Source organism: Salvelinus namaycush, unplaced genomic scaffold (genome assembly GCF_016432855.1).
Source record: "Salvelinus namaycush isolate Seneca unplaced genomic scaffold, SaNama_1.0 Scaffold212, whole genome shotgun sequence".
NCBI classification, from domain to species: domain Eukaryota; kingdom Metazoa; phylum Chordata; class Actinopteri; order Salmoniformes; family Salmonidae; genus Salvelinus; species Salvelinus namaycush.
This window is the reverse complement of record NW_024058920.1, coordinates 260,863-273,526: the sequence shown is the minus strand read 5'-3', so window position 1 is coordinate 273,526 and position 12,664 is coordinate 260,863.

Sequence of the window (12,664 nt, the reverse complement as noted above, 5' to 3'; positions counted from 1 at the left end):
ACAACAGTCTATATAGACCCTAGTGAGGAGACAACAGTCTGTACAGACCCTAGTGAGGAGAAAACAGTCTATATAGACCCTAGTGAGGAGACAACAGTCTGTACAGACCCTAGTGAGGAGACAACAGTCCAAATAGACCCTAATGAGGAGACAACAGTCTATATAGACCATAATGAGGAGATAACAGTCTATATAGACCATAATGAGGAGACAACAGTCTATATAGACCCTAGTGAGGAGACAACAGTCTATATAGACCCTAGTGAGGAGACAACAGTCTATATAGACCATAATGAGGAGACAACAGTCTATATAGACCCTAATGAGGAGACAACAGTCTATATAGACCCTAATGAGGAGACAACAGTCTATATAGACCCTAGTGAGGAGACAACAGTCTATATAGACCCTAGTGAGGAGACAACAGTCCATATAGACCCTAATGAGGAGACAACAGTCTATATAGACCATAATGAGGAGACAAGTCTATATAGACCCTAATGAGGAGACAACAGTCTGTACAGACCCTAGTGAGGAGACAACAGTCTATATAGACCATAATGAGGAGATAACAGTCTATATAGACCATAATGAGACAACAGTCTACATAGACCCTAGTGAGGAGACAACAGTCTATATAGACGCTAGTGAGGAGACAACAGTCTATATAGACCATAATGAGGAGACAACAGTCTATATAGACCCTAGTGAGGAGACAACAGTCTATATAGACCATAATGAGGAGACAACAGTCTATATAGACCATAATGAGGAGACAACAGTCTATATAGACCATAATGAGGAGACAACAGTCTATATAGGCCCTAATGAGGAGACAACAGTCTACATATATCCTAATGAGGAGACAACAGTCTATATAGACCGTAATGAGGAGACAACAGTCTATATAGACCCTAGTGAGGAGACAACAGTCTATATAGACCCTAATGAGGAGACAACAGTCTATATAGACCCTAATGAGGAGACAACAGTCTATATAGACCCTAGTGAGGAGACAACAGTCTATATAGGCCTTAGTGAGGAGACAACAGTCTATATAGACCCTAATGAGGATATAACAGTCTATATAGACCATAATGAGGAGACAACAGTCTATATAGACCCTAATGAGGAGACAATAGTCTATATAGACCATAATGAGGAGACAACAGTCTATATAGACCCTAATGAGGAGAAAACAGTCTGTACAGGCCATAGTGAAGAGACAACAGTCTATATAGACCCTAATGAGGAGATAACAGTCTATATAGACTAATGAGGAGATAACAGTCTATATAGACCCTAATGAGGAGACAACAGTCTATATAGACCATAATGAGGAGACAACAGTCTATATAGACCCTAATGAGGAGACAACAGTCTATATAGACCCTAGTGAGGAGACAACAGTCTATATAGACCATAATGAGGAGACAGCAGTCTATATAGACCATAATGAGGAGACAACAGTCTATATAGACCCTAATGAGGAGACAACAGTCTATATAGACCATAATGAGGAGACAACAGTCTATATAGACCCTAGTGAGGAGACAGTCTATATAGAGTGCGTTCAGAAAGAATTCAGACCACTTGACTTTTTCCACATTTTGTTACGTTACAGCCTTATTCTAAAATTGATTAAATATAGTATGCTCACCCATGTACACACAATACCCCATAATAACAAAGTAAAAACATGATTTTCAAATTTTTTGCAAATTTATTAAAATTAAAAACCGGAAATATCACATTTACATAAGTATTCAGAGCCTTTGATCACTACTTTGTTGTAGTACCTTTGGCTGCAATTACAGCCTCGAGTGTTCTTGGCTAGGACTCTACAAACTTGGCACACCTGTATTTGGGGAGTTTCTCCATTCTTCTCTGCAGATCCTCTCAAGCTCTGTCAGGTTGGATAAGGAATGTTGCTGCACAGCTGTTTCCAGGTCTCTCCAGAGATGTTCGATCGGGTTCAATCCAAGCTCTGGTCTGGGCCACTCAAGGACATTCAGAGACTTGTCCCAAAGCCAAACCTGTGTTGTCTTGACTGTGTGCTTATGGTCCGTGTCCTGTTAGAAGGTGAACCTTCACCCCAGTCTGAGGTCCTGATCGCTCTGGACCAGGTTTTCATCAAAGATCTCTCTGTACTTTTCTCCGTTCATGTTTCCCTTGATCCTGACTACTCTCCCACTCCCTGCTGCTGAAAAACACCCCAACAGCATGATGCTGCCACCACCATACTTCACCGTAGGGCGTGACACTTGGCATTCAGGTCAAAGAGTTCAATCTTGATTTTACCAGACCAGAGAATCTTGTTTCTTATGGTCTGAGAGTCCTTTAGGTGCCTTTTGGCAAACTCCAAGTGGGCTGTCATGTGCCTTTTTACTGAGGAGGGGCTTCTGTCTTTCCGTTCTACCATAAAGGCCTGATTTGGTGGAGTGCTGCAGAGATGGTTGTCCTTCTGGAAGGTTCTCCCATATCCACAGAGGAACTCTAGAGCTCTGTCAGTGACCATTGGGTTCTTGGTCACCTCCCTGACCAAGGTCCTTCCCCCCGATTGCTCAGTTTGGCCTGGTGGCCAACTCTAGGAAGAGTCTTGGTGGTTCCAAACTTCTTCCATTTAAGAATGATGGAGGCCACTGTGTTCTTGAGGACCTTCAATGCTGCAGAAATGTTTTGGTACCCTTCCCCAGATCTGTGCTTCGACACAATCCTGTCTAGGAGATCTACGGACAATTCCTTTGCTCTGACGTTGCCTGTCAACTGTGGGACCTTTATATTGATATCCAAGATGGCGTAGCAGTCAGACGTCTTTGTCCTTCGTCTTGTCGTGTCTCATGTATATGTATTTTTATATCTTTTACTTCACATATCTTTTTTATATATTTTTCTAAACATAAACTTCAAAATACTCTCCTGCAACCCGCCTCACCTAATGTGGTGTGGATCTGTTTTTTCTAAGGTATTTTAATTTATCTCGGAACCAGAATCCCCCAACAGAAGCTAGCAGCTTACTAGCTACTAGCTAACCTTTAGCTCGAAAAGCTCTCGCCAGTTTGTACAACGCGACTCTAACCAGAGCATACCGGACCTATTTTCTCTCCATAAACCCGGATTCCAACCGCAAGCTCTGGACCATCGCAAATAGCTAGCTGCCATCCGAGTGACTACTCATGGCTAACGTCGGTCCCGAAGCAAGCGGCAGGGTAGCCTAGCCTAGTGGTTAGAGTGTTGGGCTAGTAACCGAAAGGTTGCAAGTTCGAAATCCCGAGCTGACAAGGTACAAATCTGTCGTTCTGCTCTTGAACAAGGCAGTTAACCCACTGTTCCTAGGCCATCATTGAAAATAAGAATTTGTTCTTAACTGACTTGCCTAGTTAAATAAAGTTAAAATAAAAAAATGTGCCTGGAGTTAGCCCATGCTAGGCCCTTTCTCCCAGCTAGCTAAACAGGCCCATCAGCCACTCCTGGGCTACAATACCCGGACCCCTTCTACTGCAGGTATGTGGCACGGAACCCCGCCGACCCTTCACGACTGGACTACGACGTAATCTGCTCGAGGGGGTACTCAACTGGCCTCTACATCGCGACGTCCCCTGAATGCCCATCTGCGGCCAGCTATCCGCGGCCCGCAAGCTGTCTGGAGCATATTGGACTGTTAGCTGTATAGATCCACCGGACAATTTCTTGGGCCATTATACCTATTTTGACAATTGGACTTGGAACCCTCTGCTACTCGGAACGCTACTAATCCATCACGACTGGTCAATCGACGTCACCGCACGCGGAGGCCAAAACAGACTTTCCTCCGTCGAGAAGTCCCTCCAAGGCCCTTCTGCTAGCTTGCTATCCCCGGCCTGCTAGCTGTCTGAATCGCCTCTCACTGGACCCTTATTGATCACCCGGCTACGCATGCCTCTCCCTAATATCAATATGCCTTGTCCATTACTGTCCTGGTTAGTGATTACTGTCTTATTTCACTGTAGAGCTTCTAGCCCTGCTCAATATGCCTTAACCAACCATTTAGTTCCACCTCCCACATATGCGGTGACATCACCTGGTTTAAACGTCTCTAGAGACAATATCTCTCCTCATCATTACTCGATGCCTAGGTTTACCTCCAATATACTCACATCCTACCATACCTCTGTCTGTACATTATGTCTTGAATCTATTCTATCGTGCCCAGAAACCGTCTCCTTTTACTCTCTGTTCCGAACGCACTAGACGACCAGTCCTGATAGCCTTTAGCCGTACCCTTATCCAACTCTTCCTCTGTTCCTCTGGTGATGTAGAGGTTAAGCCGTGTCTGAATCCTGGCTTAGGAAGACCACCAAAACCCCTGAAATTTCCATCCCTAACTATATCATTTTCCGACAAGATAGATCTGCCAAAGGGGGCGGAGTTAGCCTGCAGAGTTCTGTCTTACTATCCAGGTCTGTACCCAAACAATTCGAGCTTCTACTTTTAAAAATCCACCTTTCCAGAAACAAGTCACTTCCTGTTGCCGCTGCTATAGACCACCCTCTGCCCCCAGCTGTGCCCTGGACACCATATGTGAATTGATTGCCCCACATCTATCTTCAGAGCTCGTGCTGCTAGGTGACTTAAACTGTGACATGCTTAACACCCCGACCATCCTACAATCGAAGCTTAATGCCCTCAATCTCACACAAATGATCAACGAACCCACTAGGTACAACCCCAAATCTGTAAACACGGGCTCCGTCATAGGTATCATCCTAACAAACTTGCCCTCCAAATACACCTCTGCTGTTTTCAACCAAGATCTCAGCAATCACTGCCTCATTGCCTGCATCCGTAATGGGTCTGCGGTCAAACGACCACCCCTCATCACTGTCCAATGCTCCCTAAAACACTTCAGCGAGCAGGTCTTTCTAATCGACCTGGCCCGGGTATCCTGGAAGATTATTGACCTCATCCTGTCAGTAGAGGATGCCTGGTCGTTATTTAAAATTGCCTACCTCACCATCTTAAATAAGCATGCCCCTTTCAAAAAAAATTGAACTATGAATAGATATAGCCCTTGGTTCACTCCAGACCTGACTGCCCTTGACCAGCACAAAAACATCCTGTGGCGTTCTGCATTAGCATCGAATAGCCCCCGTGATATGCAACTTTTCAGGGAAGTTAGGAACAAATATACACAGGCAGTTGGGAAAGCTAAGGCTAGCTTTTTCAAGCAGAAATTTGCATCCTGTAGCTCTAACTCCAAAAAGTTCTGGGACACTGTAAAGTCCATGGAGAATAAGAGCACCTCCTCCCAGCTGTCCACTGCACTGAGGCTAGGAAACACTGTCACCACCGATAAATCCACTATAACTGAGAATTTCAATAAGCATTTTTCTACGGCTGGCCATGCTTTCCACCTGGATACCCCTACCCCGATCAACAGCCCTCCACCCCCCACAGCAACTCACCCAAGCCTCCCCCATTTCTCCTTCACCCAGATCCAGATAGCTGATGTTCTGAAAGAGCTAAATAAATAAATAAAGTTAAATAATAAGGTTAAATAAAGGTGAAATTAAATAAATAAATAAAAAATGTCAACTTCATTGATTCCCACAGTTGTGTTTAGTTGACTGGTAAATTAAAAAAAATATATATATAGTCACATTTGTGCCTTTCGAAATCATGTCTAATCAATTGAATTTACCACAGGTGGACTCCGTTCAAGTTGTAGAAACATCTCAAGGATGATCAATGGAAACAGAATGCAACTGAGTTAAATTTAGATTCTCATAGCAAACGGTCTGAATACTTATGTAAATAAGGTATTTAATTTTTCTTTTGCAAAAAAATCTAACAACCTGTTTTCGCTTTGTCATTATTTGGTATAATGTGTAGATTGATGAAAAACATTTAATCCATTTTAGAATAAAGCTGTAGCGTAACAAAATGTGGAAACTGAAGAGGACTGAGTACTTTCTGAAAGCACTGCACAGACCCTAGTGAGGAGACAACAGTCTATATAGACCCTAATGAGGAGACAACAGTCTATATAGACCCTAATGAGAAGATAACAGTCTATATAGACCCTAGTGAGGAGACAACAGTCTATATAGACCCTAGTGAGGAGACAACAGTCTATATAGACCATAATGAGGAGACAACAGTCTATATAGACCCTAGTGAGGAGACAACAGTCTATATAGACCCTAGTAAGGAGACAACAGTCTATATAGACCATAATGAGGAGACAACAGTCTATATAGACCATAATGAGGAGACAACAGTCTATATAGACCCTAATGAGGAGACAACAGTCTATATATGCCCTAGTGAGGAGACAACAGTCTATATAGACCCTAGTGAGGAGACAACAGTCTATATAGACACTAATGAGGAAACAACAGTCTATATAGACCCTAATGAGAAGACAACAGTCTATATAGACCCTAGTGAGGAGACAACAGTCTATATAGACCCTAGTGAGGAGACAAAAGTCTACATAGACCATAGTGAGGAGACAACAGTCTATATAGACCCTAGTGAGGAGACAGTCTATATAGACCCTAGTGAGGAGACAACAGTCTATATAGACCCTAATGAGGAGACAACAGTCTATATAGACCCTAGTGAGGAGATAACAGTCTATATGGACCAAAATGAGGAGACAACAGTCTATATAGACCATAATGGGGAGACAACAGTCTACATAGACCCTAATGAGGAGACAACAGTCTACATAGACCCTAATGAGGAGACAACAGTCTATATAGACCCTAATGAGGAGACAACAGTCTACATAGACCCTAATGAGGAGACAACAGTCTACATAGACCCTAATGAGGAGACAACAGTCTATATAGACCCTAATGAGGAGACAGTCTATATAGACCATAATGAGGAGACAACAGTCTATATAGACCATAATGAGGAGACAACAGTCTATATAGACCCTAGTGAGGAGACAACAGTCTATATACACCACATTGAGGAGACAACAGTCTATATAGAACCGAGTGATGAGATCAGTCTATATAGACCATAATGAGGAGACAACAGTCTATATAGACGCTAGTGGGGAGACAACAGTGTCCCCCTAGTGAGGAGACAACAGTCTATATAGACCATAATGAGGAGACAACAGTCTATATAGACCCTAGTGAGGAGACAACAGTCTATATAGACCCTAATGAGGAGACAACAGTCTATATAGACCCTAATGAGGAGACAACAGTCTATATAGACCGTAATGAGGAGACAACAGTCTATATAGACCCTAGTGAGGAGACAACAGTCTAAATAGACCCTGATGAGGAGACAACAGTCTATATAGACCCTAATGAGGAGACAACAGTCTATATAGGCCCTAGTGAGGAGACAACAGTCTATATAGACCCTAATGAGGAGATAACAGTCTATATAGACCATAATGAGGAGACAACAGTCTATATAGACCATAATGAGGAGACTACAGTCTATATAGACCCTAGTGAGGAGACAACAGTCTATATAGACCATAATGAGGAGACAACAGTCTATATAGACCCTAATGAGGAGACAACAGTCTATATAGACCATAATGGGGAGACAACAGTCTATATAGACCCTAATGAGGAGACAACAGTCTGTACATACCCTAGTGAGGAGACAACAGTCTATACAGACCCTAGTGAGGATACAACAGTCTGTACAGACCCTAGTGAGGAGACAACAGTCCATATAGACCCTAGTGAGGAGACAACAGTCTGTACAGACCCTAGTGAGGAGACAACAGTCCATATAGACCCTAATGAGGAGACAACAGTCTATATAGACCATAATGAGGAGACAACAGTCTATATAGACTAATGAGGAGACAACAGTCTGTACAGACCCTAGTGAGGAGACAACAGTCTATATAGACCATAATGAGGAGATAACAGTCTATATAGACCATAATGAGGAGACAACAGTCTATATAGACCCTAGTGAGGAGACAACAGTCTATATAGACCATAATGAGGAGACAACAGTCTATATAGACCCTAATGAGGAGACAACAGTCTATATAGACCATAGTGAGGAGACAACAGTCTATATAGACCATAATGAGGAGACAACAGTCTATATAGACCCTAATGAGGAGACAACAGTCTATAAAGTGCGTTCAGAAAGAATTCAGACCACTTGACTTTTTCCACATTTTGTTACGTTACAGCCTTATTCTAAAATGGATTATATATAGTATGCTCACCCATGTACACACAATACCCCATAATAACAAAGCAAAAACATGGTTTTAGAAATTTTAGCAAATTTATTAAAAATAAAAACCGGAAATATCACATTTACATAAGTATTCAGAGCCTTTGATCACTACTTTGTTGTAGTACCTTTGGCTGCAATTACAGCCTCGAGTGTTCTTGGCTAGGAAACTTGGCACACCTGTATTTGGGGAGTTTCTCCATTCTTCTCTGCAGATCCTCTTCAGCTCTGTCAGGTTGGATAAGGAATGTTGCTGCACAGCTATTTTCAGGTCTCTCCAGAGATGTTCTATCGGGTTCAATCCAGGCTCTGGTCTGGGCCACTCAAGGACATTCAGAGACTTGTCCCAAAGCCAAACCTGTGTTGTCTTGACTGTGTGCTTATGGTCCGTGTCCTGTTAGAAGGTGAACCTTCACCCCAGTCTGAGGTCCTGATCGCTCTGGACCAGGTTTTCATCAAAGATCTCTCTGTACTTTTCTCCGTTCATGTTTCCCTTGATCCTGACTACTCTCCCACTCCCTGCTGCTGAAAAACATCCCAACAGCATGATGCTGCCACCATCATACTTCACCGTAGGGCGTGACGCTTGGCATTCAGGTCAAAGAGTTCAATCTTGATTTTACCAGACCAGAGAATCTTGTTTCTCATGGTCTGAGAGTCCTTTAGGTGCCTTTTGGCAAACTCCAAGCGGGCTGTTATGTGCCTTTTTACTGAGGAGTGGCTTCTGTCTTTCCGTTCTACCATAAAGGCCTGATTTGGTGGAGTGCTGCAGAGATGGTTGTCCTTCTGGAAGGTTCTCCCATATCCACAGAGGAACTCTAGAGCTCTGTCAGTGAACATTGGGTTCTTGGTCACCTCCCTGACCAAGGTCCTTCCCCCCTGATTGCTCAGTTTGGCCTGGTGGCCAGCTCTAGGAAGAGTCTTGGTGGTTCCAAACTTCTTCCATTTAAGAATGATGGAGGCCACTGTGTTCTTGAGGACCTTCAATGCTACAGAAATGTTTTGGTACCCTTCCCCAGATCTGTGCCTCGACACAATCCTGTCTCGGAGATCTACGGACAATTCCTTTGACTTCATGGCTTGGTTTTTGCTCTGACATGGCCTGTCAACTGTGGGAGCTTTATATTGATATCCAAGATGGCGTAGCAGTCAGACATCTTTGTCCTTCGTCTTGTCGTGTCCCATGTATATGTATTTTTATATCTTCTACTTCACATATCTTTTCTATATTTTTTTCTAAACATAAACTTCAAAATACTCTCCTAATGTGGTGTGGACCTGTTTTTTCTAAGGTATTTTAATTTATCTCGTAAGAATCCCCCAACAGAAGCTAGCCAGCTCACTAGCTACTAGCTAACCTTTAGCTCGAAAAGCTCTCGCCAGTTTGTACAACGCGACTCTAACCAGAGCATACGGACCTATTTTCTCTCCATAAACCCGGATTCCTACCGCAAGCTCTGGACCATTGCAAATAGCTAGCTGCCATCCGAGTGACTACTCATGGCTAACGTCGGTCCCGAAGCAAGCGGCAGGGTAGCCTAGCCTAGTGGTTAGAGTGTTGGGCTAGTAACCGAAAGGTTGCAAGTTCGAAATCCCGAGTTGACAAGTTACAAATCTGTCGTTCTGCTCTTGAACAAGGCAGTTAACCCACTGTTCCTAGGCCATCATTGAAATTAAGAATTTGTTCTTAACTGACTTGCCTAGTTAAATAAAGGTAAAATAAAAAAATGTCCTGGATCTAGCCCATGCTAGGCCCTTTCTCCCAGCTAGCTAAACAGGCCCATCAGCCACTCCTGGGCTACAATACCCAGACCCCTTCTACTGCAGGTATGTGGCACGGAACCCCGCCGACCCTTCACGACTGGACTACGACGTAATCTGCTCGAGGGGGTACTCAACTGGCCTCTACATCGCGACGTCCCCTGAATGCCCATCTGCGGCCCGCTAGCTGTCTAGAGCATATTGGACTGTTAGCTGTATAGATCCATCGGACAATTTCTTGGGCCATTATACCTATTTTGACAATTGGACTTGGAACCCTCTGCTACTCGGAACCCTACTAATCCATCACGACTGGTCAATCGACTCACCGCACGCGGAGGCCAAAACAGACTTTCCTCCATCGAGACGTCCCTCTAAGGCCCTTCTGCTAGCTTGCTATCCGCGGCCTGTTAGCTGTCTGAATCGCCTCTCATGGTCGTTCTTTAAAAGTGCCTACCTCACCATCTTAAATAAGCATGCCCCATTCAAAAAAATTAGAACCAGGAACAGATTTAGTCCTTGGTTCACTCCAGACCTGACTGCCCTTGACCAGCACACAAACATCCTGTGGCGTTCTGCATTAGCATCGAATAGCCCCCGTGATATGCAACTTTTCAGGGAAGTCTGGAACAAATATGCACAGGCAGTTAGGAAAGCTAAGGCTAGCTTTTTCAAGCAGATATTTGCATCCTGTAGCACAAACTCAAAAAAGTTCTGGGACACTGTAAAGTCCATGGAGAATAAGAGCACCTCCTCCCAGCTGTCCACTGCACCGAGGCTAGGAAACACTGTCACCACCAATAAATCCACTATAACTGAGAATTTCAATAAGGATTTCTCTACGGCTGGCCATGCTTTCCACCTAGCTACCCCTACCCCGGTCAACAGCACTGCACCCCCCACAGCAACTCACCCAAGCCTCCCCCATTTCTCCTTCACCCAAATCCAGACAGCTGATGTTCTGAAAGAGCTGCAAAATCTGGACCCCTACAAATCAGCCGGGCTAGACAATCTGGACCCTCTCCTTCTAAAATTATCTGCCGAAATTGTTGCAACCCCTATTACTAGCCTGTTCAACCTCTCTTTCGTATCGTCTGAGATTCCCATAGCTTGGAAAGCAAAGGGGGAGACACTCTAGACTAAAACTGCTACAGACCTATATCTATCCTACCCTGCCTTTCTAAGGTCTTCAAAAGCCAAGTTAACAAACAGATTACTGACCATTTCGAATCCCACCGTACCTTCTCCGCTATGCAATCTGGTTTCAGAGCTGGTCATGGGTGCACTTCAGCCACGCTCAAGGTCCTAAACGATATCATAACCGCCATCGATAAAAGACAGTACTGTGCAGCCGTTTTCATCGACCTGGCCAAGGCTTTCGACTCTGTCAATCACAACATTCTTATTGGCAGACTCAACAACCTTGGTTTCTCAAATGATTGCCTCGCCTGGTTCCCCAACTACTTCTCTGATAGAGTTCAGTGTGTCAAATCGGAGGGCCTGTTGTCCGGACCTCTGACAGTCTTTATGGGGGTGCCACAGGGTTCAATTCTCGGGCCGACTCTTTTCTCTGTATATATCACTGATGTCGCACTTGCTGCTGGTGATTCTTTGATCCACCTATACGCAGACAACACCATTCTGTATACATCTGGCCCTTCTTTTGACACTGTCTTAACTAACCTCCAGACGAGCTTCAATGCCGTATAACTCTCCTTCCGTGGCCTCCAACTGCTCTTAAATGCAAGTAAAACTAAATGCATGCTCTTCAACCGATTGCTGCCGGCGCCCGCCCGTCCAGCATCACTACTCTGGACGGTTCTGATTTAGAATATGTGGACAATTACAAACACCTAGGTGTCTGGTTAGACTGTAAACTCTCCTTACAGACTCACATTAAGCATCTCCAATCCAAAATGAAATCTAGAATCGGCTTCCTATTTCGCAACAAAGCATCCTTCACTCATGCTGCCAAACATACCCTCGTCAAACTGACCATCCTGAGGATTGATTATAAAAAACGTTTGACATGTTTCTACGAACTTTACGGATACTGTTTGGAATTTTCGTCTGCCCTTCATGACTGCTCGAGCCTGTTGATTTCTGAACATAACTCACCAACCAAATGGAGGTTTTTGGATATAAAAATAATATGTATCGAACAAAAGGAACATTTATTGTGTAACTGGGAGTCTCGTGAGTGCAAACATCCGAAGATCATCAAAGGTAAGCGATTAATTGTATTGCTTTTCTGGCTTTAGTGACCAATCTACATTGGTCACTGCTGCTAGCTGTTCGTAATGTTTTATCTAGTGATCGATAAACTCACAAACGCTTGTATTGCTTTCGCTGTAAAGCATATTTTCAAATCTGACACGACAGGTGGATTAACAACAAGCTAAACTGTGTTTTGGTATATTTCACATGTGATTTCATGAAAATAAATATTTTTAGTATTTTTTTTTTAATTTGGCGCTCTGCAATTCAGCGGTTGTTTACGAAAATGACCCCGTTAAAGGGATCCGTGCGCCAAGATTAAATAAAGGTGAAATAAAATTAATTAAATAAAAATGTCAACTCCATTGATTCCCACAGTTCTGTTTAGTTGGCTGGATAATTAAAATATATTTATATATATAGTCACATTTGTGCCTTTCCAAATCATGTCCAATCAATTGAATTTACC